The sequence below is a fragment of the Meriones unguiculatus genome, chromosome 1, assembly GCF_030254825.1.
Source record: "Meriones unguiculatus strain TT.TT164.6M chromosome 1, Bangor_MerUng_6.1, whole genome shotgun sequence".
Lineage (NCBI taxonomy): Eukaryota > Metazoa > Chordata > Mammalia > Rodentia > Muridae > Meriones > Meriones unguiculatus.
The window spans coordinates 110,943,927-110,967,989 of record NC_083349.1 but is presented as its reverse complement, the minus strand read 5'-3'; the positions used below and the strand labels follow the sequence as shown (position 1 = coordinate 110,967,989).

The window sequence follows — 24,063 nt, the reverse complement described above, 5'->3', positions numbered from 1 at the left end:
GGTAGGTAACAGGTATCAGGCCAAGACTCATTTGGTTGGATTTAATCCAAATGCAATCTGGAGATGTCACCAAATATAATTTTGGGATTGGAATATACGATCCTGAAGAGAGAAAAAAGTAGGACTGCTAGACCTACAGTCATAGACACTTCTATAATGGGTCTTTAGGACCCAGGAAAAAATTATAGCCATTTTAAATTAAGAGTGGCTCAGTAAAGGTTGGAAGCTTTGTTTGTTTAGAAGCACACAATTATAGAAAGGAAAAATTATAGCCATTTAGTATAAAGGCCACAATTTTCAAGATAGGAAAACTAAAAGAGTGTACAAGCCCACAAGTTAGTAAGCAAAAATGGACCTAGAAACACATACCTCCAGTCCAGAGTTCTGTTTGTAAAATAGTTCCCTAACCTGACCAAGTAGATCACTGGGAACTTTGAAGATTCAACAGACATCTGGAATCATCACTTGAGACTGTGAATCAGTAGCATGTCACTATGTGCATTAGGAGAACCTTCTAGAACAGTTCTCCACCCCTGAAATGTGCTCACACAGCTACTAGTTTTGGTCTCCCCTCCCCCAAACTCACTAGTGTTCTACTCCTGTTTAAACTATCCCAGTACTTACAAGTTAGGGTCTAAAGTTTGTGGGTGAAATTTGGGGCCTTTCAGAACTTTAATCCAACCTACTTTACCTATCACCCCACGGTGAAAGACGTGGGTATCAACCTTTCTTGAAATAGGGATGCTTTTTTTCTGCCTTGTTCCTTCATAAAGAAGTGGTGTCTGTCACAGACACCATGCTGGCTTCTCATCTTCCTTGAGAGTTAATTACTATCTCCTACATATGTCTGTAACATTGTTCAAACACAATAATCTCTTTTATCATACTGCACTTCAATTTCACATTACCCTTGTTTAACTGTGTCACATGCCCTGGGCACAGGTCATTTTTATTTAGTTTGGTATGCCTAGTTCTTAAACCAAATCTCTCAGAGAAAATACTTTTACATACTTGCTGAACAAATTAATTTGGTAAATAAATAATATGGCTCAATAGAAACAAATGAACACTACAAACAACCAAAAAGAAAGCAGCAAAAGGAAGCAGGGAGGCAATGCCAACCTGAACACATCAGACTGGAGAGACAGGGTGGAAACACTTGCCATGTAAGACATGTACGGTAATCCCCAGAGTCCATCATAGGGGAGACCAACCCCCAAAAAGCTGTCATCTGACTGTAATAAGCATGCCCTGGCATGCATGCTCCCACACCGACATACAAACACATACCATAAATATATTTGTGCATGCACACACATACACACTAATAATAAAATAAAATTTTAAAGACTGACTATATAGAGGAGATCTGGTAGGAAAGCAGAGCAGGCTCTGAACTGCCCCCTTGATCCTCCAGGGATCAGGGATATTGCTATCAACCATATTGTCCCCTACAATGTGGCTCTTCTACAACTGGTTGGGATTTCTTTTTTTTTTTCTTTTAAATATACTTTTAGAGCTAAAAGTTTATTTATTACTCACTAAATTCCAAAGCCTTTTTAATTTTGAGTACAGAAGGAAGTGTGGATTTTTCAGCTCTACTTTGAATAATAATAGTTTAAATAAATTTGACTGAAGGCCTGGCATTCAAAAGCGTAATATAGTTCCTGAAGGTATATATTTTAAATTTTTTATTAGACTATCCTTTAGTTTGTAAACCTGTCTGTTTATGTGTGTGGACATGGGTGTGTACACACAAAGGCAGACAAGTAGAGGTCAGAGGACAACACTCTAGAGTTATTTCTCTTCTTCCACTATATGGGTCCAGGTGAGCAAACTCAGGCTGTTAGGCTTCGAAGTAGGTGCCTTCACCCACTGAGCCAACTGAGGAGGGGTTATCATTGCCAAATGATACACAAATAAAGGCTAAGCTATTAGTCTCAGGAACCTGTCAAGTTCAGTTCCAAAACAAGTACAGTTCAAAAGTCAAATGGAAGTGGATTATGCAGTAAAGAAAAGTGAGTGTTTCTGATTCAAGAAATATGTAGTTGCTGGGCATGGTGGCACATGTCTTTTAATCCCAGCATTCAGGAGGCAGAGGCAGGAGAATCTCTGTGAGTTTGAGACCAACTCTGGTTTATGGAGTGAGCTCCAGGACAGCCAGTGCTACATAGTGAGAGCCTATCTCAAAAACAAAACAACACAAAGAGGTATGTTGTGAACGGAAGGAGAGGGTGGGAGGAGAGGCATGCATTTTTGTTTATTTTTTGAGACAGGATTTCTCTGTATAGCCTTGGCTGTTCTAGACTCACTCTGTAGATCAGGCTGGCCTTGAACTCACAAAGATTCGCCTGCCTGTGCCTCCCAGAACGCTGGGAGTAGAGGCCTGCATCACCCACCACGCCCAGCTGAGGCATGAGTTAAGAATACTGTATCTACTTTTTAGACAGGGAAACAAAACTACTTTTCTAGAGAAAATGAAAATCTCCAAAAGGAGTGAAAAGAAAATTATCTATAAGTGGAATTAGCTCTTGAGCACAAAGTTACACCATAGGACAGATGCCCTTGGCTCTGGGAATAAAGTTCAGATACGGCAACAGAGATGAATATGGACATTCACAAGACTGGAAGCAGACAAATAGGTTCAGAGAAAAACAGGTTTCTTTTCTGCCACTCTTTTTTCTTTTTTTTCTCCCTCTCTTTTAAAGGAAGAGCTGAAGACTAATTTCTTGGGATTTCTAGTGTCTAAGTGAAAATTTCCTTTCTGAGATAGAAAAAGGAAAAGTCATATATAAATCAGTTCCCAAGAATTAGGTAAACATGTGTACATTCAAAGAGACCTTAGCCCTACACTGTCAGACATTTCTTAAATGAACGAACAAGGGGAAGATCGTGTAAATGAAGGTAGGTAAGCAATATGGATGAGTCCTGTCGTCTGAGAAAATAAAAGATAACTTATTCACATTTGATAATAACAACACAATGTAAGGGACCAAAACCTAACGATACAAATATAAATAAACACTTTCTAAAAAGAAGCTTAATCTCTGATCACCTCCCGCTAGGGGGTGTAGCCTTGCCAGGCTACAGTCCAGATAAGACTTGGTAGGATAGGGTCAAATAGAAGAGAAGGTCCTCCCCTATCAGTGGACTAGGGAAGAGGCATTGAGGGAGAAGAGGCAGGGAGGGTGGGATTGGGAGGAGACAAGGGAGGGAGACACAGCCCAGATACAAGTTGAATTAATTGTAATAAATGATATTAAAAAAAGGCTTGTCAAATAGAAATAAAACATGTATTTTATAAGAAAAAAATTAGCTTAAAAACCATATATATATCCTCACACAGTTTTAAAATGAAAATCCAATATCAAGATAACAATCATTAATAGATTTGAATAGATTTTTCCAGATATTTTCTTGCTTATATACTAGGAAACACTAGTTTTATAAGAGAGAGAGAGAGAGAGAGAGAGAGAGAGAGAGAGAGAAAGAAAGAAAGAAAGAAAGAAAGAAAGAAAGAAAAAAAAAAAGAGAGAAGAAGGAAGCTAGCTAGCTGGGCCCAGTGGCCCATAAATATAATCTTAACTACTGTGGAAGATGAAGCAGAAGTGTCAGAATTCGATGATTGCCTGAACTACAGAGTGAGTTCAGGCTAGCCTGTGCAACCTGTTATGTCTCAAACGTTTAAAAGGAAGGGACGGGGTGCTGGAAGGATCATATTTCATTGCTCTGCAACCTATTTTTTCATGTGACCAATTTTTTGCCATCACAAATAACACTATAATAAACCTCTTATTTTCTAAAATGTTTTTTTAATTTACTTTAATTTTGATTGTGTGTGTGTGTGCCTACATGTGGGTATGTGCACACAAATGCAGATGGCCTTAGAGGCCAGAGGCATCAGTTCCCCTAACATTGGAGTTACAAATGGTTGTGAGCTGCCTAACATGGGTTCTGGGAAACAAACCTAGGACCTCTGCAAGAGCAATATACAATCTTAACTGCTGAGCCACCTCTCAGCCCCAACAAAGAAAACATTCTTAATGTATGTATCAAATATAAATATGTGCACACTTCTGTGACATTTCCAAAGATAAATACTACGCATGAATAGTGGGTTAGAATGTTTGGATGTTGCAATTTAAATAGACATTACCAATTACCTTAAATTGGACTTCATCTATAAAGTCTTTCACTATGGCAGGATGGAATAATTCCAATAAGATGGGGCTTAAATACAAACCCCTAACTCTGGTTTAATCCAGAAAATCATTTAGAATCTCCAAGCTCTTATCTCTTAACTAAACTTCCTTACCTAACAAATGTAATGACAAGAGCACGGTACACTGGGCTGAGGAGATAATTCTGTGGGTAAAATGCTTGTTTCACAAGCATTTACAGAGCAACAACAAGATAGCCAAGAGGAGTCCGGTGAGGATCCATTATTGACAGTGTAGCAGAAGCCAGAGGCCTCAAACCAGACCAATGACTCACTGCAATGAACATTTACAAGTAAAGAAGTGTAGACAAAGGGTATTCTGTGGGACACAGTGTGACACACTATAGTTTCCATGACGAGGCTTTGTTTTGTTTTGGTTCAGTTTTGTTCCGTTTTTGTTTTTTATTTTCTTATTGGGGAGAGGTTGCAAGGGCGGAAAGCAGGTAAGAAGGGATGGGAAGATTAATGGGACTGGGCTGCAAAAAAACATCAATAAAAAGCTTAAAGGGGGGTCTCTATTTCTACTTATGAAAGCTTCCTTTCACTTCCATTTCTACTTGCATATAACATCTAGTATTGTAACTTGTTTTCATATTTGCTCACTTCTAAAGATTGTCAACCTCTGTGATTATCTCTTCATTTTCATATACCTAATGTCCAGCTTTCAGCCATAAGGTAGATACTAAAATAGTCTTTAAGAACAAACTCCTAAAAGATTAGCATACTTTCAACTGCACATTGGACAAGCAGGCTAAAGTTACTTTGAAAACAGATCACCTAACTTGAGTTAAATTCCAGTACATGTACTCTACAGGTCTGTGGCCTTATTCACAACATAGACAGAATTTTCTAATCCATGTGGGTAACTGTACCAAAGGATACGGTTATTTTAAGGCTAACGTCATATCTGTAAAACGTGCGGCACATAGAATATCCATATATATATTAGCTATTGTAACTACTAACATTACAAGTTATTCCTCAACTTTATTTCATTGAAACAAATTAGTTATGTCCAGTATTAATAAAAAGAGTATGTTTTTTACTCCAAATACTCAAAACATTTTGATCCCTAAAAGCCTCTTAATACAAACTGTAATTCTAGTTCTGGAAAATTACTTTCTTCAGTTAAAAATGTTTAAACATAAAATACATGGGCAGTGGTGGTGCTCACGGTTAATCCCAGCACTCGGGAGGCAGAAGCAGGCAGACCTCTGTGAGTTCCAGGAAAGCTTGGTATACCAAGAAGCCCTGTCTCAAAAAAAACAAAGCAAAGCAAAACAAAACAAAAAACATAAAGTATACATGTCAGTGGTTTTTATTTGTTTGTTTTTTGTTTTTAGGGTTTTTTTTTTTTTTTTGTTTTTTTGGTTTTTTGAGACAGGGTTTCTGTGTAGCCTTGGCTGTCCTGGACTGACTTTGTAAACCAGGCTGGCCTCGAATTCACAGTGATCCGCCTGCCTGTGCCTCCCAGAGTGCTGGCATTACAGGCGTGGGCCACCAAGCCTGGCTTCACTTCAGTGTTTATAAGTGTTAAGTTTAACTAACAAACAAACAAGAAGTCAGAGGGCATAAAGATTAGAAATGATGAACTAATACTGAGTTGGTATCCAAATTCATACTAAGGCTTTAAACCAATTTAAGAAGACTCAGTCAACAACTGTGAACAAGACAATTCACCAACACAACAGGGGAAACACACCTAAGAATAGCCTGTGACTCAGCCTCTGCCCCAAAGGAGGGTGAGGAACCGGTAGCTCTGCACTATATGCTCATTTGTCTCCTACAAAGAGTAAATATTTAAACAAACCTATTTACTTGGGTTGAATAAAATGTATGCAGGGAAAAACCTGAAGAATATACTTGGCTTTCAAGTAAAATGTAATTTCTTTGAAACAATTTAATTTTCAAAGTTTTAAACCTTTGTAAGAAAACACAAAGAGGGGTGCCAAAGAGATGGTTCAGTGGCTAAAAGCACTGGCTGCTCTGCCAGAGGACTTAAGTTCAATTCCCAGCACCTACATGGCAGCCCACAACTGTCTATAATCCTGCCACAAGGTGATTTGGCACTCTCTCACAGACATGCATGCAAGCAAGACTCCAATACACATAAAATAAAAATAAAGAAAGGAAGAAAGAAAACACAAAGGAAAGAATAAGTAGAGTAACTATTTAAAAAAAAATTAAGTAAAAGGTAATCAAGTGAGGGAAATCACACACAGAAGATAACCAGTTAATATTATTTAATGTATAGTGGGTTATAAAAATTGATAAGGTGCCAGATGCAGTAGCACACACCCATAATCCCAGCATCAGGAAACAGGAAACACGCAGATTTGAGGAAAGCATGGTCTACAAAGTAAATCCAGAACAGTTATGGCTACACAGAAAAACCCTGCCTAAAAAATAAATAGATAAATAAATAAATAAGATTTGATAATGAAAACACAAAGCCTTCAAATAATTTTTTTAAACCCTGACTAATAAATGTTAACCTAGCTAATAATGAAGAAAACAAAAATTAGCCAGATGTGGTAGCACATTCCTTTAATCCCAGCACTCTGGAGACAGAGGCAGGCAGATAACTGAGTTTTAGGTCAGTTTTAGGTCTACAGAGAGAGTTCCAAGACAGCCAGGGCTAAACAGAAAGGGGAGGGGGAGAGAAAATTTACATTTTGCATTGTTTCTACTCATAATCTTACCAAGCAAAAACAAAATCCCATCCCTTGTCCTAGCTAACACCCGAGCTAGAAAACATTAAGAACTGGGTGCAGGCACAGCCTCTGGGAGTACAAGTGATATATATAGCTTTTCACAAGGCACCTGAAATATACATCAAAAATCCTACCAATATCCATACATCTATGTCAGTAATTTCACTTCAGGGAGCTGTCATAGGAAGCAGCACTAAGAACAACAACAAATCCTTCTTTACAAAGATGTTCACAGAAGCATTAGCAATCATGGAGACAGCGTCACACTGATAACACTATACCATGGAACTGAGTGTTATGCTGCCACTCAAAATCAACTTCACATGCAGGAAAACAGGTGCAATGTGAAATCATTTAAGTAAAAAATACAACAAACTCAGACAAATACTGCATATTTCTTTCATATATAGAAAACACATAATTTATATACACACATATATGTACACATATATATGTGTATTTATATATAGCTAGAGAGCAGGAGAAGATATCTTAAAGGAGGTAGCAAGCAGGTGAAGGAACATATGCAACAGAATAGCAGCAGAGAACTAACCAGGGTAAGAAAGGGAAACAGCTAGAGGGAGGGAGAGGTATAGAAGAGGACAGTGGGAGGAAACAAAAAATATATAATGAAATGTATGAAGAAATTATGAAACTCATTACTTTGTATTTCAACTAAAAATTAACTTTAGAAATATGAAGGTGCCAGACCCTTTACTATGTTTTTATGTTACCATGATTACCTTGTTATCAGTGATGCCACCATTTCAAGGACCATTCTAGGGGTCTCAGGCTCACATATACTCAACAACCTTGAGGCTAGCCAAGATAAGTCAACTTTTGGGGTTTGTTTTGATTTGTTTAATTATATTTTAAAGAAGACTTTACTATATTTTCATAAGCCCCTTGTGAATGTTAAAGCAAAATAAATTTTAATTATTTCAAAAAAAGAGAACATGCTGTTGCCCTACCTGCTCCCTCATTCTAAGTAGTCCTACTAAGCAGAGCAGCAGACCTTCATTAAACCTACCAAAGACAGGGCTGACTATGACTGCTATGTTTATCAAGAGAGAGTGATAGTAACTATATGTTACCTCTTCGTCTTTATAGCCCTATACATAACTATTACATAAAATATCTACCTTTTAGCTTTTAATCCCAGCACTCGGGAGGCAGAGGCAGAGGCAGATGGATCTCAAAGAGTTCAAGGCCAGCTTGGTTTACAGAGTTCCAGGTCAGCCAACACTACACACAGAAAAACCCTGTCTTGGAAAAACCAAAAAATACCTTTTTTCTTTTCTTTTTTTCTTAATACAGGCTTTCCTTTTTACCCTTGGCTGCCTGTTCTGGAACTTGTTGTCTAGACCAGACTGGCCATTGAACTCATAATAATCTGCCTGCCTCTGCCTCCTAAATGCTGGGATTAAAGGCATATACCACCATATCTGGCAAATCTCTACTTTTTAAGGAAAAGAAAATGCAGTATTAATGATACTGTTACACTTACAAAGCTAACAATCTAAATCCTAAACAACAAAATCTGTGTTCTCAACTCCAACATCTGGGGCACCTGATATACACACACATATCCAGAGAAGGACTCTAAGTTACCTACTGAGAAGCAAAGTTAACCTTAAGAAGTTTAAATACTTGGAAAAGTATTTCTGTCAAATGATATAAGCTAAATTGTTAACATAGCTATAGAGTCCTTAGCCTCTTTCAGGACCAGCCATTGGAATACCTCAAAATTAAACTAAAAAAAATTAAGAATAGAATGTCTCTTATCCAAGATAGCAAAACAGAAATCAGAAGCATAAATCAAGGCTGGTCTATGCACTAACCAAGGAAAACCACGACTGGAGCAAATGATCCACAGGCAAGAGCTCAGGGTTTTTCTCTGGGACTTCTGGCAAAGGCTTCCAGTTTATCAAAATTCCATGAGCATTTCAGAATCTTAGCAAGATGTCAACACTCTCCAGGTTCTTCACTATCTTGGTAAAAGATGTAAGTCAGCAAACAAATCGTCCCCTGTTCTGTAGAACTCTGGAAGGAAGACAACGTTCTCAACAGTATACGGGGGTCAGCTGGAGCAGTGTGTGCTTGTGATCCCAGCTACTGGGAAGGTGTCAAGAGGGGTGGGGCTGGGGGAACTTACTTGTAGCCAGCGATTTGTAAACAACCTGAGCAACACCATAAGACCCTTTCTAAAGGCAAACACAACAAAACAAAAACAAACCCCACAATCCCCCAAAGCAAAAAACCTACATCCATGCCCACAAACAAATACTGGGGCAAACGGGGCCTTATTCCTTAGACTTTCCCAAAAACCAGATGTGTAATACTCAAAACCATTCTAAACAACTCACTGCACATTAATGGGAAATCACCATTTGTGTTTTTGCTCAGTCTTAGTCTCTGGACTTCTGCTCTTTTCCCTACTAGCTTTCAGATCAGTTTCAATGTTACTTCCTCAGTTCAGGTTTCTACTTTGAAAGAGAAATGACTTCTTTTGTGTTTGCGGGTTACGGGGAGGGTAGAGGAGGGTGTATACAGGCATGTATGTGTGTGCACAGCACTTAGCTTTTTATTCGGGTGCTGGGATTCAAACTCAGGTCCCATGCTTGTGGAGCAAACCCTTTATCAACTGGGTCATCTCCCAGCCTTTCACTTCTGGACACCACCAGCATCATGAGCATCTTTAAATCAACTCATTGTATCTGTCCAGTCATTAGATGGATAAGAAGAGAGAATGAAAAAGAATTCCAAATCTTAGAATTCCATGTAAGGATTGTGGGAATGAAAACAAGATGAGTACCTTACTTTGCCATGAGAAACTAGAACTTTATTAGATGAGTAATCCCAAAGGAAATGACTCCTAAATTGAGTAATGTGTATTAAACAACAGGTTTCAGGCAGCAGGTGATTGGGAGTAGGGTAATTTTCAGGAATTGAGAACAGAAATAGGCAAAGGCACAGAAGAAAAATCAAGACTTTAAAAGACAATGTCAAACAGGTGTGGGCTTATAGGAAATATTATGAGAAGCCTTAACCCCTCGTTGGAACATCCTGCGTCAGTTCTAGAACTAGCAGTGGTGGTGTCCGAGGTCTGAGTAGGTTCAGGAGACCATTGCCCCCAGGGGAGAAAAAGGTATCGGACGGGTCTGATGCTCTTTGGGTGGATGACACCTAAATGAACATCTGTACAAAGTCCCAATTTATTTCTAATATCAGAGATCAGACCTCTACTCTTGCCTGATGCGTCTAAAACAAAAAGGGGGAACTGTAGAGAGCTGCGGAATGCTGTGCCTTAAAGATGGAGCTGGTTTCCGCCTTCCACCTTCCCGATGGTGAGTGCTCTCTGTCATGAACAATTCCACATTTGGCTAAGGCTGAGGATCTGGCTTGCTTCCATGTATGTGGACCTATCTGCATTGCCCCCATGGCATGCCTGGGTTGGCTACCCAGAGGCTATTTAAGCTGTGGGCTGGCTTTCCCGGGGTCCGAGGATTGTTCAATGTTCCTGAATAAACTGCATTGAAAAAAAAAAAAAAGACAATGTCAAGGCACCATGCCGTTAAGCCCAGCACTTGGGAGGCAGGTGGATCTCTACTAGTGAAAGGGCCAGCTTAGTCTATATAGAAAGTTCCAGGAGGGCCAGGGCTACAAAGTAAGACCCTGTCTCAATTAAAAAAAAAAAAAAGACCATATCAAAAGAGCTAATAACAGCACTATCTTAGATGATGCTGTAAAAATTAAATTAGTTATTAAATAACAAACATTTAGCATATACAATATATGTGTACTTGAGAAATGCACAAAGATATTAACTACCATCGTTATAATTTATCTTAAATCCATAAATAAAGCTATAAACAAGCTTGGAAAAATGTAGAACTATTTGGAAGATATACTTTTCTTAATATACAAAGACTCTTAGGAACAAATAAGAAGGCTGGTGATGTTCAGCTGGTAGAATGATTGTCTACCATGCACAAAGCTTTAGGCTTGTTCCCTAAGGCCACATAAACCAGGGGTAGTGGCAGATGTCTGCAATCCCAGCATTCAGGAGGTGGAGGTAGGTGGATTAGAAGTTTCAGCTCCTTCTATTATCACTGGCTATGCAGTACATCTGAGGCCAGGAAAGGCTATATGAGACTCCTGTCAAAACAGATTAGAAACAAAGAAAGGAGAGGGGAGGGAAGAGGACAGAAAAGGAAGAAACAACAGAAAAAGTAAACATGCCAAGAAAGTGAGAAAGAAGCGAAAATGAACATTTTTAAGAAAAATGGAGGAAAAGTAGTTTTAATAAGTTAGCATATTTTTAATTAATTTATTTTTATTTTATATACATTGATGTTTGAATGCATGTTTGTTTATGTGAGGATGTCAGATTCCCCTGGAACAGGTGTTAGACATTTGGGATCTGCCATGTGGGTGCTGGGAATTGAACCTGGGTCTTCTGGAAGCACAGCCAGGGTGCTCTTACCCTAAGCCATCTCTCCAGCCACAGTTAGCATATTTTTAAAAGGTAATGCTTTCAAGGGTGTGGGGAAATAAGACTGATTCCATTCACACATTGATACTAATGGATTTTCCTGTAAGGGCACCTGATAGTATGCTTACATGGGCACTGAGAAGTACTTACACCCTTTGATCCAATGTGTACCACTTGAAATTTATTCTGGGAAAATGCTTACAATCATGAACATAAATACAGCTACAAGGATGCGAACTATAGCATGATATTAAGAAAAAATTATAAACAACCTTGGTCTACAGAAGCAATGAGATAGCAATTAAAAGTGGAAGATCAAAGTCAAATGCATAACCTATGTCTCCCGCTTACTGCTTATGTGACTTTGGGGAAATTATTATACTTGCTCACATTCCTCAACTATAAAGTTATTATAGGGAGACTAAAGACTAAATAAATTTATATAAAGTTTCCCCCAAATAACTAATATATAGCTATTGCTGTATTAGTATTAGACATTATTACTAATATTCAGTAGTATGGACATATTATTCACCAATAAAAGCGTATTATGGATAAGTACATAGTAAAAATAGAGCAATTTATCAATTGTTTTGATAAATATTAATAACCTAAAAAGAAGACTCACAGAACAGGAACTGGGCATCTAGTTCAATGGAAAAGCACTTGTCTAACATGCTCAGGATCCATACCAGTACACCAGAAAAAAACAAAAGCAAAACAAACAAACAAACAAACAAAAAAACACGTTAAATTATAACAACATAAGTCTATCATCTGCAAAGACAAAACTCTAAGGAGATATCTACCAAAACATGAGCACTGGCTATGTCTGGAAAGTTATCATGGTCTTTGTATTTCCCTGTAGTGTTCCAATTTTCTACACAGAGCATTTATTATTCATCATAATAAAAATAGTACACATAAAGTCAATAAAATTTTAAACCAAACAATACAGTACTTTTAGGAAAAATCAAATTAAGTGCCCATTCTAAACCATTTGGCAAATCTCATCTTTAAGCATACACTATGTTGGGGAAGGTTTTTTTTCTGGTTTCAGTAACTAGAAAAAGTATGAAGAGGTCTGGTAGGTACCAACCAAATCAACAACAACAACAACAAAAATAAAACCATCTTAAATATGGTACCCTGAAATATGAATACATTTATTTATTAAAGCTACCATCTATTTACTTGTAAATGTACACCACAGACTTTCTTTAGTCTTGGGTTCCTTGATAATTCTAAATGTAGAAAATTTACTTCTCCCAATTACTCCACACACATACACACTCCAGACATCTATTTTCTGCCTTAATCTTCTCTACAGTATGTGGCAAATTCTAAATTCAAGACATTTTATTGTCTTTCTTCTCCTTTCCTTCCTGAATTTAAGTGACATTATGGCAGGACAGGGTTATATATTTTATTCACTGGTTATATAAGCAGTATATTGGACATTTCTTGCAAGAAATCATGCAATATTTACAAAATGATGAAATGAAAATATGAATTCCATGCTTTGAATGATGAGTAATTTCTGTTTTCCTCAACTTTCAAAGAGAGGAGACAGTGGCTGGGAATAACGAAAAGAAAGCTGGGGCTGGAGAGATGGCTCAATGGTTATGAGCACAGGCTGCTCTTCCAGAGGTGCTGAGTTCAATTCCCAGAAACCACATGGTAGCTCAACCATCTATAATTGAGATCCTCATCCTCTAATGGTGTCCTCTTCTGGCACACAGGCATACATGCCAGCAGAACACTGTATGTATAAAAAATAATAATGTATTTTAACAAAAAAAGAAAGAAAGCTGATGAAGAATGTAGAGAAAGAAAACGATAAAGAAACATTACTCCAGAGAAGAGAAGGTCTAGGGTGGACACAAGACTGAGCAGCAATGCTCTGTAAGAGAGGGTCGGCATCATGCTAATATAAAAACTAGAAAGTGGGGCTAGAGAGATGTTCAATGGTTAAGAGCACCAGCTGCTCTTCAGAGGACTAGGGTTCAATCTCCAGCAACCACATGGCAGCTCAGAACTGTCTGTAACAGTTCCAGTGGATCCAACACCCTCACACAGGCATACATGCAGGCAGAACACCAATGCACATAAAATTAAAATAAATAGAAAATTTTAAAAAAAGCTAGAAAGCCCAGGTCCTGGAAAGTACCATCAGGAAAAGCTTGTGGTTACTCAAATCTCATCCAGTGGCTCTTTTTATCTCAGTCATGCAAGTTACTCAGTTCTCTGAACCCCTGGGCAACCCTGCAGGAACCTGGACGTTAGAATGAGGAAGTAAACTCCAAGTCAGAATCACTGGAGTGAATGAGGGGAAGGCAAGGAAAACTCCAATACAGGTTGTCTCTGCAGCAAGACGAAAACCAATTTATAAGCGTTTCACTAAAAATTTAACAGTGGAAAACCTAGAATGTGAGAAGGTTTCTCTTCTACCACTCGGATTTTCAGATCCTATTGAGAATGGTTTAGAGAAGCAATGCTACTTTGTATTCCTACACAACCCTGATTCCTATACAAACGGATGGTTAATACTGAAGGTCAACCTGGCAAAATCTACAATGTAGGAGGCAAGCCTTTGGCTTTGCCTGTGCAGGATTATCTGGATTAGGTTAACAGAGTGGGAAGACCCACCCAGAATATGGACTGTTATTCCATGGACCACATACAGAGGAAAAAACCGGCCAAGCACGGTAGTTCATGTCTCTCTGCACCTGACTACCTGTCTCCTTTCCCTGCTGTGATGGACTACACCCTCAACCCGTGTGTCAAAACAGGCCCTTCCTCAAGTTGCCTCTTCTCAAGTATTTTGTTACAGCAACAAGAAAAGCAACTAACAGAAGGTGTCAATAATCCTGGAAGGGATTAGTTATTTCATGATTACTAAAAAGCAATGCCACCAAATGTTACACAAATTATGAGGCTTAGTAACTTTTTTACAAATGCACAAAAGCATATTAGATAGAAGGTTGAGAAAGGAGGACAGACTCCAAACAGCAGAAAGAAAATGGCAAAGCAAACGCTGCTCCTTCCTAATGACCAGTACAAAATGTGCAGGTGCCTTGTCTATTTGGAACCTTCGCCTGTCACTGTTCTCTCTCAACACCAGCCTCTTCCTAGTTACGTCCACTTCACACTGCACGGAATTTAACCACCTGAACTCAAAGGCTCTGACCTGATAATGCAAAGTAGAAATTAAGGGAACTAAAGGGCAGAATCTTAGTTAGATTGAACTGAAGGTCAGATCTTGTAATCTATTTTCTAGCTTTCTTATGTGTCTCATTTTGATGCTGTTTAGAAATTGAGCACCAAAAGAAAAGGCTATTTTTTATAGTTATTAGGATAAATCGCAAACCAGAGCAAGAGCAAGAGTGAGAGCGAGAGAGACAGGGAGAAGGACAAACTAATTAGCTTGAAATTTCTCACTGAGGCAAGTTGGAACGGTAACAGGTTATTTACTGGGCACTTGCGCTAAGCACAGTCACTAAGCACTTTATATCGTATACAACACTATGAAAAATGGGTTAAATGGGTTCTATTGTTATCCCTGTTTTATAGATGAAGAAGAAACAGAAATTAGAGATTTAAAGAAACTTACGATCATACAACTATTTGGAACTGGAGCTAGAGTGGGAGGCCTAATTAGAGACAGAGCCTATACTTTTATCTAACAGTTATAAATATACATGCAATTTTTATTAAACCAGACCTTTTCTTAAATGAATATATATTCACAATGAAAAGGATACAGAAAACAAAAAACAAGTTAAATGTCTACCATCTGGTAGTAGACCCCTACATGTCTGCCATAATGATGGTTGAATAGCTGCATGGTACATAACAAAGTTATGCACTGTCTTGACATGGCTGTGAAATTACATTTTGATTGAATCTCTCAAAACACTGCAAACAAAATACGTTGCATTCTTAAAGTTACAAAAATACATTATTTCTTGGTCTGTTCACTGTCCTATTTCTGCTTGGTTTCCTCCCTTCCTCCCCCATTTCCTCTCTGCCTCATATCCTTTAAGGCCAGTTCAGTTCCTCTTTCTCAAGAATACCTATATGCACACTTTGGCCCAGAGAATGGTAAGATTTGTCCGTGTGCAACCACTGTAGGATAGTGCAGACTTAACACTAAAGAGGCAAGTAGAAAATGCATTTCTGATGTGTGTTCAGCTTTAGAGCTAAGCAAATGCAGAGATAATTGAAATGTTCTTGGTTTTTCACTTCATACTTGGAATCTGCTTTTAACAATTAACATACCAAAAACTTTTCCCTTGTTTAGCCTTTTTTGCAAAATATTTTCAAAAATTTTTCCGTAAGTATTTAAAATACAAAAATTTTTCCAAAACAGGTGGTTAGATAATATACCATATTTTAGTAACATAATTATCCTTAATAATGTGTAGGGACCAATGTAAATGTTTTACAAATAAACATGTAAAACTTCCGTGCTAGGTGTGAAGGTGCACATGTGATACAACAGTGGGTAGAATGAGGCAGAAGAATCATAAGTTCGAGGCCTGTCTGTGCTAAATAATGAGACTCTGGCTGTGTAAACCCAGAACTTGAGCTGCAGCTTGGTGGTAAACACTGCAGTTTGGAAAGCACCCAGGAAAGCCACAAACCCTGGCCAAGGCAGCCCATACATACACAGAGAGATACATATATGTGTCTCCATATTTAGGAGATGTGTGTGTGTGTGTGTGTGTGTGTGTGTGTACATGAGCATTGGTGCTGAAGGTCACTCATACTTATTAGCATTAGCTCTGAGACCTAGAGCAGTCAGTTAAACTCTAATTTAACATTTCGCTTACCTAGCTGACTAGAGGACATTAATTATTGCAAGGCCTTCGATGTGCTTTAAATAATTATATGAAACACTGAGCATAGGCTCTAATGCTATTAAGTGCTCTATAAATGACCACCATGGGAGACATGCTGTAATACTAAAGGAAGTTTAGGTGAGGGTGGACAATACATTTTCTCTTATTAAAAGGGTGGAACTCTGTGAAACTTTACATTAAAGATAGATTAAAACAAAATATCTTGAAACTGTATGCACCCTGATGACAGACAGCATGCTCAGAATGAGTGAAATGGTTGGTTCACCCCCTAATACACATTCACACACACACACAAACACACACACACCTCTAAGAGTTCTAAGATTACATAAGGAAATTTCAGCTTTGTAATACAGATAGAGTAACTACAGGATGAAATGACTAAAATAAAAAAAATCTTGAAAGCTTATAAGTTTGGGTGATGGGTGTGTATGCTATTCTATTTTTGTAAAAAACCCATTTTTTTAAAAGAACAAATCCAATCCTCTGAACACACATAACCTATTTCTTCACATTCAGGAGAAATCAGGATTTGAGCCTTGAGCTGTGTTGAACAATGGCATTTTTCTAGTCAATAATTAAATACTGGTCCAGTTTTCATTAACCATCTACCTTTCATCATGAAGATGAGCAAAGGGGATGCTTAGGACTACATTAAATGGTTACAAACTCACAGATTTTTCAACTGCAAATCAATATTAAATCAAACGGCAGCAACACACATTGTTTTTCTTCACATATTTTCAACACAGTTTTTTTCATCCTTAAAAAATAAAAATAAAAAAGGTTCCACTTTGCTTAATTACAAGGCAATCGTAGGAATAACCCCAACCTAAAGGTAAGCATGTAACTTTGACTTGTGCAGGTCTCCCATCAATTGGTGTAAAGGCTGCAGGCGATGTTTCTAGGTTGCTTGTAGGTTTTATCACTGGTTGGCAATATTGCAAACCTTCAGAGGGAAGTTAGCAGTTTCTCAGACGTGTAAACGGCTAGGTCGGCCTCCACTCTGTGCTATCTAAATTAAGCTAACAACACAAAATTCTAAGTGACATCTTGCCTCCCCTGAGTAAGCAATGAACACTGTGGAACAGACAAACAGGATGTAGTAAGGCAGTAATTTCTGTGCTACCTTGAATTCCTATCATAAAGTAGCTGGCTCTAGCCAAAATGTTCCTATTCATTACGAATCCAAGTTTCAAACGAACATATTCGCCACGGGCAATCACTGAACAACACGGCGCATGATCGATACATGCAAACACAGCGACTTTTCTGCAGAACGAAAGCCATCTGCACTTGCAGCCTCGGTTTCCCCATTCACTATGCACTTGCAAGCGTCTTCCCTCCTTTCCTTAAATAGGCAATGAACTTTACTCTGGCTACAGAGATCCCTTCTCGCCGTGCCTTCCTATACACCCTGGAAGTGCATAACGCAGAAACCAACGCTTCACATTTCTCAACTTTGGCTGTTCTAAGGCGAGCCAGCGGACGCCAGGCATCCACCCACCGTCCTCTCGTGACTCGGGCTACTTTGACGCACCGGGATGCGGCTCACCTGACACTCTGCACCAACCCTGACCAAGAAGGAAAAAAAAAAGAAAGAAAGAAAGAAAAGAAAAATCAACCAAGCCAAATAAAACCGGTCCCCAAGGCAACGCGCACCCAGGTCGCCCCCAGTAATAGGCGGCGGCCGTCACCTGCCAGGCGAGGCCGCGGAGGGTCCCGCCGTCCCGGCCTCGGAGACGAGCGGGGGGCCAGGAACCCCGGGGCCGGAGGTTTCCGCCCGGGGCGCCGCCGCTCGGCCGGGGCCTAGGGCGGGGGCCGCTCGCGCGGGCGAGGGCCGGAGCGGGCGGCAGGCGGCGCGCGGCCCCCTCTGCGCGGCCCGCGGGAGCCCGTGGGCGGCGGCGCCCGCACCTGCCCCGCAGCCGCGCGGCTTCACCCACCTGGCGCCACGCGCGCGTCACGGCGCGACCCCGCGCGCTCCTCGGCCCCGGCGCGCGGGCGCGGCCCAGGCGCGGGCGAGACCCTGCTGTGCCGCCGCCGCTGCCGCCGGGTCAGTCGTCAGGCCGGGCCGCAGCAGACCTGTTGCGCAGCCTGTCACGGCCGCTGGGCTCCGCCGGCGCCGCCTCAGCCCCACAACAACATGGCGGCCGCGGCCTCCGCAGGAAGCCGGGGGGGCGGGGAGGCGAGCGACGAGAGGGCAGGGACGGCCCGCCCGCCCGTCCGCCCGGCCTGGCCGCGGGGCACGGACGCCCCGCCGTGGGGAGCGCAGCGCTGCGTGACCCTCCACCCTCCTCCTCCTCCTCACCCCGGGAACCGTGAGGCGGAGAAGGCGTGAGCTGAGGCGCTTCTCCTCCCGCGAGGTCCCGCAGCTCCGGAGCCGACAAGCGCTTCCAGGAGCTGCTGCGACCCACCTGGCTCCTCCTCTTCGAGGTGACAAGGGTGGGACGTTTCCTGCAACACTGGACCCCAAGGTTTCTGGAAAGGGCCGAGAGATGTCCCGGACATCCTTGTTGGACCACACGTGGATCTTGCTCTCTCTCGCTCTCGAACCTTCTTATTCGCTGATGGTCTCGTCGTTAATAGGGGGGCAAGAATTTCCTGAGAAGGGGGAAGCTAGAGGTGCGAAGGAGTAGCCTCCACTGTTGTGGCAGACCCTTCTCAAGAATTCTCCTAAAGGATTGAACCACACCCATTATTCTTCACCGCGTCTCCCTTTTACACATACAAACAGAGAAACAGAGACAGACACAGAGGGAGACAAAGCGAGAGACAGAGAGAGAGTCGTCCAGCAAGGAGCATCCATCCCCTAACCCTGTTCACATGCAAGGGCAAGCTCCTCACAGGAAGACCTCCCCAGCAGTCTTTGCTGCCTGCAGAAGCTAAGCATTCTTGCTCATCCTACAGGAGAAACTGAAACTCAGAATTTCTCTCTGTTACCTCTTTCTATTATATGGACTCCTCAGAAAGACCAGCCTCAGGTCACCATAACATATTTGACAAAGGCAGCAACACTCCCTTGACAAAAAGGCTTTCTTTGGATTGGGGTGAAGAAATGATGGGTTCCTCATGAGCGAAATGGAGGTCTAAGACTCAAAATTTCGGTTGAGGGGCCTTTGCTGAGATGCAAACCTCATAACCTGAATGGATGCATGGCTGTAATCCCTGCGCACACTCAAGAGAAAGCCAGATCTGACTGGTGAGAAGAATCATGAATTTGAGGTCAGTCTAGGCTCTACATAAACCGTTTCCAAAAACCCACAAATAAATTGATCGGTTTGAGGTTTGGGGGTTTTTTGGTTTTTGGATTTTGGTTTTTCGAGACAGGTTTTCTCTGTATAGGCTTGGCTATCCTGGACGCGCTTTTGTAGACCAGGCTGGCCTCGAACTCACAGAGATCCACCTGCCTCTGCCTCCCGGAGTCCTGGGATTACAGGTGTGTGCCACCATGCCTAGCTAAATGAATTTTTTTAAATATCATATCCCTTTGCTTCTTGTTAAAATGTGAGAGGTCTGTGTATATCACATGACCTCAGGCTTCATTTTTTAATATAATTTTTATTTATTACAATTTATTCACTTTGTATCCCAGCTGTAGCCCCCACCTTCATCCCCTTCCAATCCTGCCCTCCCTCCCTCATCTCCTCCCATGCCCGTTCCCCAGTCCACTGATAGGGGAAGTCCTCCTCCCCTTCTCTCTGACCCTAGTCTATCAGGTCTCATCAGGGCTGGCTACATTGTCTTCCTCTGTGGCCTGGTAAGGCTGCAGCCCCCACCCTACCCCTTAAGGGGGAGGTGATCAAAGAGCCAGCCACTGAGTTCATGTCCCAGACGGCCCCTGTTCCCCTTACTAGAAAGCCCATTTGGAGACTGAGCTGCCACAGGCTGCATCTGTGCAGGGGTTCTAGGTTATCTCCATGAATGGTCCTTGGTTGGAGTATCAGTCTCAGAAAAGACCAGACTTCATTTCTTACCAGTTGGGGCAGATGAAGGCAGCAAGTCTGACTTAAAAGAAAAGGCTGAAATGCTCAGGCCTAAAAATGTCAATGGTGATAAACAGGCTTTTCTTGCTCTCATGTTGTTTTTCTTAACTCTTTGATTAGGACTTGACTAAGACCTGACAGACAGGTCCTGAGCTTCACTGACACAGAGACACAATACTCCTTGTTATCAGTCTAGGAGGTCCCTTACTTCCTGGGTGAGGGACCAGATAAAACTTCTCTGCCTCCAAACAAGTCTCTTAAACAAGCACTCTTAAGCATCTGCTTTCATATCCACCCCCATGCTGCCTTCCCATGCCCATACGGAAGGGTCTAAGCCTCAGAATCCTTCTCCCCACAGTCCTGCAGGGAGTTGACCTATAAAACTGACTTTATTCCTCATGGGCAGACAGTTAATCTCCATTCATTCCCCTCACTAACAAGTGTCACTTGGATTTGGTGTTCTGGACTTGGTGACATTCACCTTGTCTTTCTGTTGAAGAAGCTGCCCGATGCTTGGGAGGAGGAGGACAGGGAAGTGGGGGAGCATTTAAAATTCTCCCTTAAAAAGGCTGCAAAACTGACAACCTCTGACGGGAACGGGGGTTCTGTATGCCTCTGCCTCCAGCATCCTAAGCACTAAATCAACAACTCACGTTTCTTTCTTGCTTGCTTTTCTTTTCTTCCTTCCTTCCTTCTTTCTTTTTTTATTTTCTTTCTTTTTTTTTTTTTTCCTGTTTTGAGTTGTTTTGGGTTTTTGAGGCAGGGTTTCTCTGTGCAGCCTTGGCTATCCTGGACTTGCTTTGTAGACCAGGCTGGTCTCCAACTCACAGAGATCTGTCTGCCTCTGCCTCCCCCGGTGCTGGGATCACAGGTGTGTGCCACCACACCTGTTTTTCTCTGGTTTTGTTTTTTTTTTTTTTGAGACAGGGTTTCTTTCTGTAGTCCTGGCTTCCTGGAACTCATTCTGTTGACCAGTCTGGCCTCAAACTCAGAGATCTGCCTGCTGGAATGCTGACAACTTAGGTTTCTCTTCAGAATTTTAGACCAATCTCTCCTATCACAACATGGAGTATGAAGGCCTCCAATAGCCTAGCTTCTCTTATACTTACATATGTGATTCTGGAATAAACCTGGACTGTTTAGCATTTAGTGGTTAGGTGTGAGTAATGACAGGAAAAGAAGTGAAGGATTCTCAGATTCCCGAGCAGGGTTTGCCCACAGTAGTTCTGTTCAACAACCTAAAGAATGGCATTTGGGAGGCAAACACAGAAGCTACCCAAGAAATGTTCTTGCTGCTTCTCCATCTTTGCCCACTCATATGCCAAAAAAAAAAAAAAAAAAGTTCTTTCTTTTGAGGCTTACAACTCCAGTAACACCCTTCTTCTCTTCTTATATCTTTAGCCAAATTCCAGGGCACTCAGTATCTACTTTGGCACCTGAAGCAGTCAGTCAGTCCTCCCCACCCAGAGCTCTCATCATCCTTCGGCCTTAGGAATTCGTGATTGGTAGGTGATGCATCCTCCCTCCCAGTTCTTTAACTTCCTCCACTCAAGGGCTGATCTTGAAACTGTGCCTGTGAATTCCCTCAGAATTTCCCAAATTGTTCATCACTAGCATAGACCGGAGATGAAATAACAAGTCCTGTCTAAGTCATAGACATTCTTGTTGGTTCTAGAAAAGATCAGCAGTGAAAAATTTGGGAAATCGGGAAGTAAACTATGCATATCTTATTTCTCCCCTTCTGCCAAAATCTAGGATATGTTTTTAGGCTTATTTCTATAAACCAAGGTTTCACCATGGTTTATAAATGGTTTATACATCTAATCACGAGCTTTTTTTCTTCCATGCTCTTCTCAGCCATATAGATCCTATTTTCTCCCAACTTCTCCTTTTGTAGTTTTCAAAGATCCAATTCTTTATCTAAAAACCTACCCAAGTCTAGCCTCAAAACAAAACTATTGTGGTAAGAACAGGCTAGAACAGACAGAAGTAAAATGTCCAGATTTCAACCATCCCCTAAGAAAAATATGTTATCATATAAGAAGACATGAGAACTTGGGGCTTGTCTTTTACATAAGACCTTTAGCATTAATAGACTGGCTATGGCAATGCTATAATCTTAATTTTAAATAATTAATTTATAAAGAAATTAAGGGGCTATGGTCTATAGAAATCGTCCAGATATGCCCAGATATTTGTTACATCTGGTGTTCTGTATTATTTCTTGAGCACCAGAGATTCCATTTATAATTTCCTCTAAATAACTTCCTTTAGTGTTTAAAGCTATACTACAGGTCTGTTGGCCATAAGTTATTATGTTTTATAAGAAAATTTAAATGTTATTTGTTTTTATGTTTGAATGTAAATTTACATTCAACTCTCATATTTGAAGGTAGATTTACATGGTTGTAAAATACTGAGTTAAGTCCAATGAGATGGCCCAGTGAATAAAGGCACCTACTGCCATGCCTGACTTGAGTTTGCTCTATGGACCCCACAGATGGAAGGAGAAAATCAGTGCCCACAAGTTGCCCTGTCACTTCCAGACATGCACCATGACATGTGCATATCCATGTATAATAAGTACATGTAAAATAGAATATAAAAATTCTGAGTTACTAGGTTTTATTTGTTTTTTATTTTCAGTATTTTAATGATGTTTTTCAATTCTCTTCTACAAGGCTAGAAGTGAGCTGTTGATCAGATAGGTTTGTTATAATCATATATTATTTTTCTTCACAGCGTTCAAAATTTGCATTGTATCTTTGCTTTCAGCAATTTGGCTATGACATACACCAACATGGACTTTTCTGTTTGTTCAGCTTCATGAATCTCATGTCTTCAAATATCTGTCTTTCACTGAATTTTTTAAAAATATCACTCAATATCCCTTCAAATACCTTCTCCTGCTTCACTGTCCTCCTCTGACATGTATATTTAAGTCTTTGATGACCTCATTAGGAATGCACCAACAGTGTAACAATGTTCCACTATGGAATACCAAAAGCCCTGGCCTTTCTCTCCTCTGTGTACAGGACATCTGAGGATAGGAATACTGGGGAAATGAGCTTTTTAAAGTTGTGCTTCTTCGACCTTCTTTGGTAGGAGCTTGTTTTTGTCTACTGTCAGCCAGGGTATCTATTCTAGTGGCTTATAAGAATCTGTGTGTGTGTGTTTCTCTCTCTCTTCTGAGAAACAGGTGAAAAGTAGAGTTTTCCCTTCCTCTGTTCCTTTTTCCTCTCTAAACTTAGAACAAACTACTGACAATAGTGATTAACACCTGAAGCTCTAAAGTCAGCTCAATCTAGGAAACCAGGTTGAGGTTGCCCTAGTATTTTATCATAAGGATCATATGTATGATGAAAAGTAGGTCAGGGCAGGGGTTCAAGGACCAAGAAAAGGTCTAGGCCTTCAGTGACATGTCTTTGTCAAGTCACTGAGTGAATCCTTTGTTTCCATGAAGTTAGAAGTTACTCAGAACCTCATATGTTGCTAGTTCATAACCACGGACTGTGGGACATGCTGATTCTTGGGTTTTCCTCGACCTTACAATCCCTTTTCTAGAGTGTGGTGCACAGTAGTGGATGCAGGAGTCACTCAGGGTAAGGGGTGGGAAGGGAATCTGCAACTCTAGCATGGGAGGAGTATTACCACTTTCAGGCTGCTGGTGTGGCATATAACTTGAGACTCTGGCTTGAAGCCAGATGGTACTGGAAAGGCAGTGCCAGGCAAGCTGGGGAGGGAGTCAGCCCAGACTTGGTTCTGTGCCAGCACTGCAGGGTGGAGC

At 40.8% G+C, this 24,063-nt stretch overlaps 1 protein-coding gene and 1 long non-coding RNA gene across 13 annotated transcripts in view; one reads left to right on the top strand and one right to left on the bottom strand.

Moving 5' to 3' along the window:
* The window catches only part of Itsn2 (intersectin 2), a 114,368-nt gene extending 95,530 nt beyond the window's left edge, over positions 1–18,838 (bottom strand). For 5 of the 9 annotated variants that reach the window (XR_009585029.1, XM_060365269.1, XM_060365299.1 and 2 more), the window contains exon 1: positions 18,237–18,462. The gene's annotated coding sequence lies outside the window, so the exon portion shown is untranslated. The other 4 variants (XM_060365277.1, XM_060365273.1, XM_060365282.1 and 1 more) reach the window with 4 other exon arrangements.
* Positions 18,839–19,132: 294 nt separating this feature from the next.
* The window catches only part of LOC132646798 (uncharacterized), a 45,343-nt gene continuing 40,412 nt past the window's right edge, over positions 19,133–24,063 (top strand). For all 4 annotated transcript variants that reach the window (XR_009585059.1, XR_009585058.1, XR_009585057.1 and 1 more), the window contains exons 1-2: positions 19,133–19,515; positions 21,678–21,781. This is a non-coding gene — a long non-coding RNA (uncharacterized LOC132646798). The remainder of the gene's footprint in view (positions 19,516–21,677; positions 21,782–24,063) is intronic.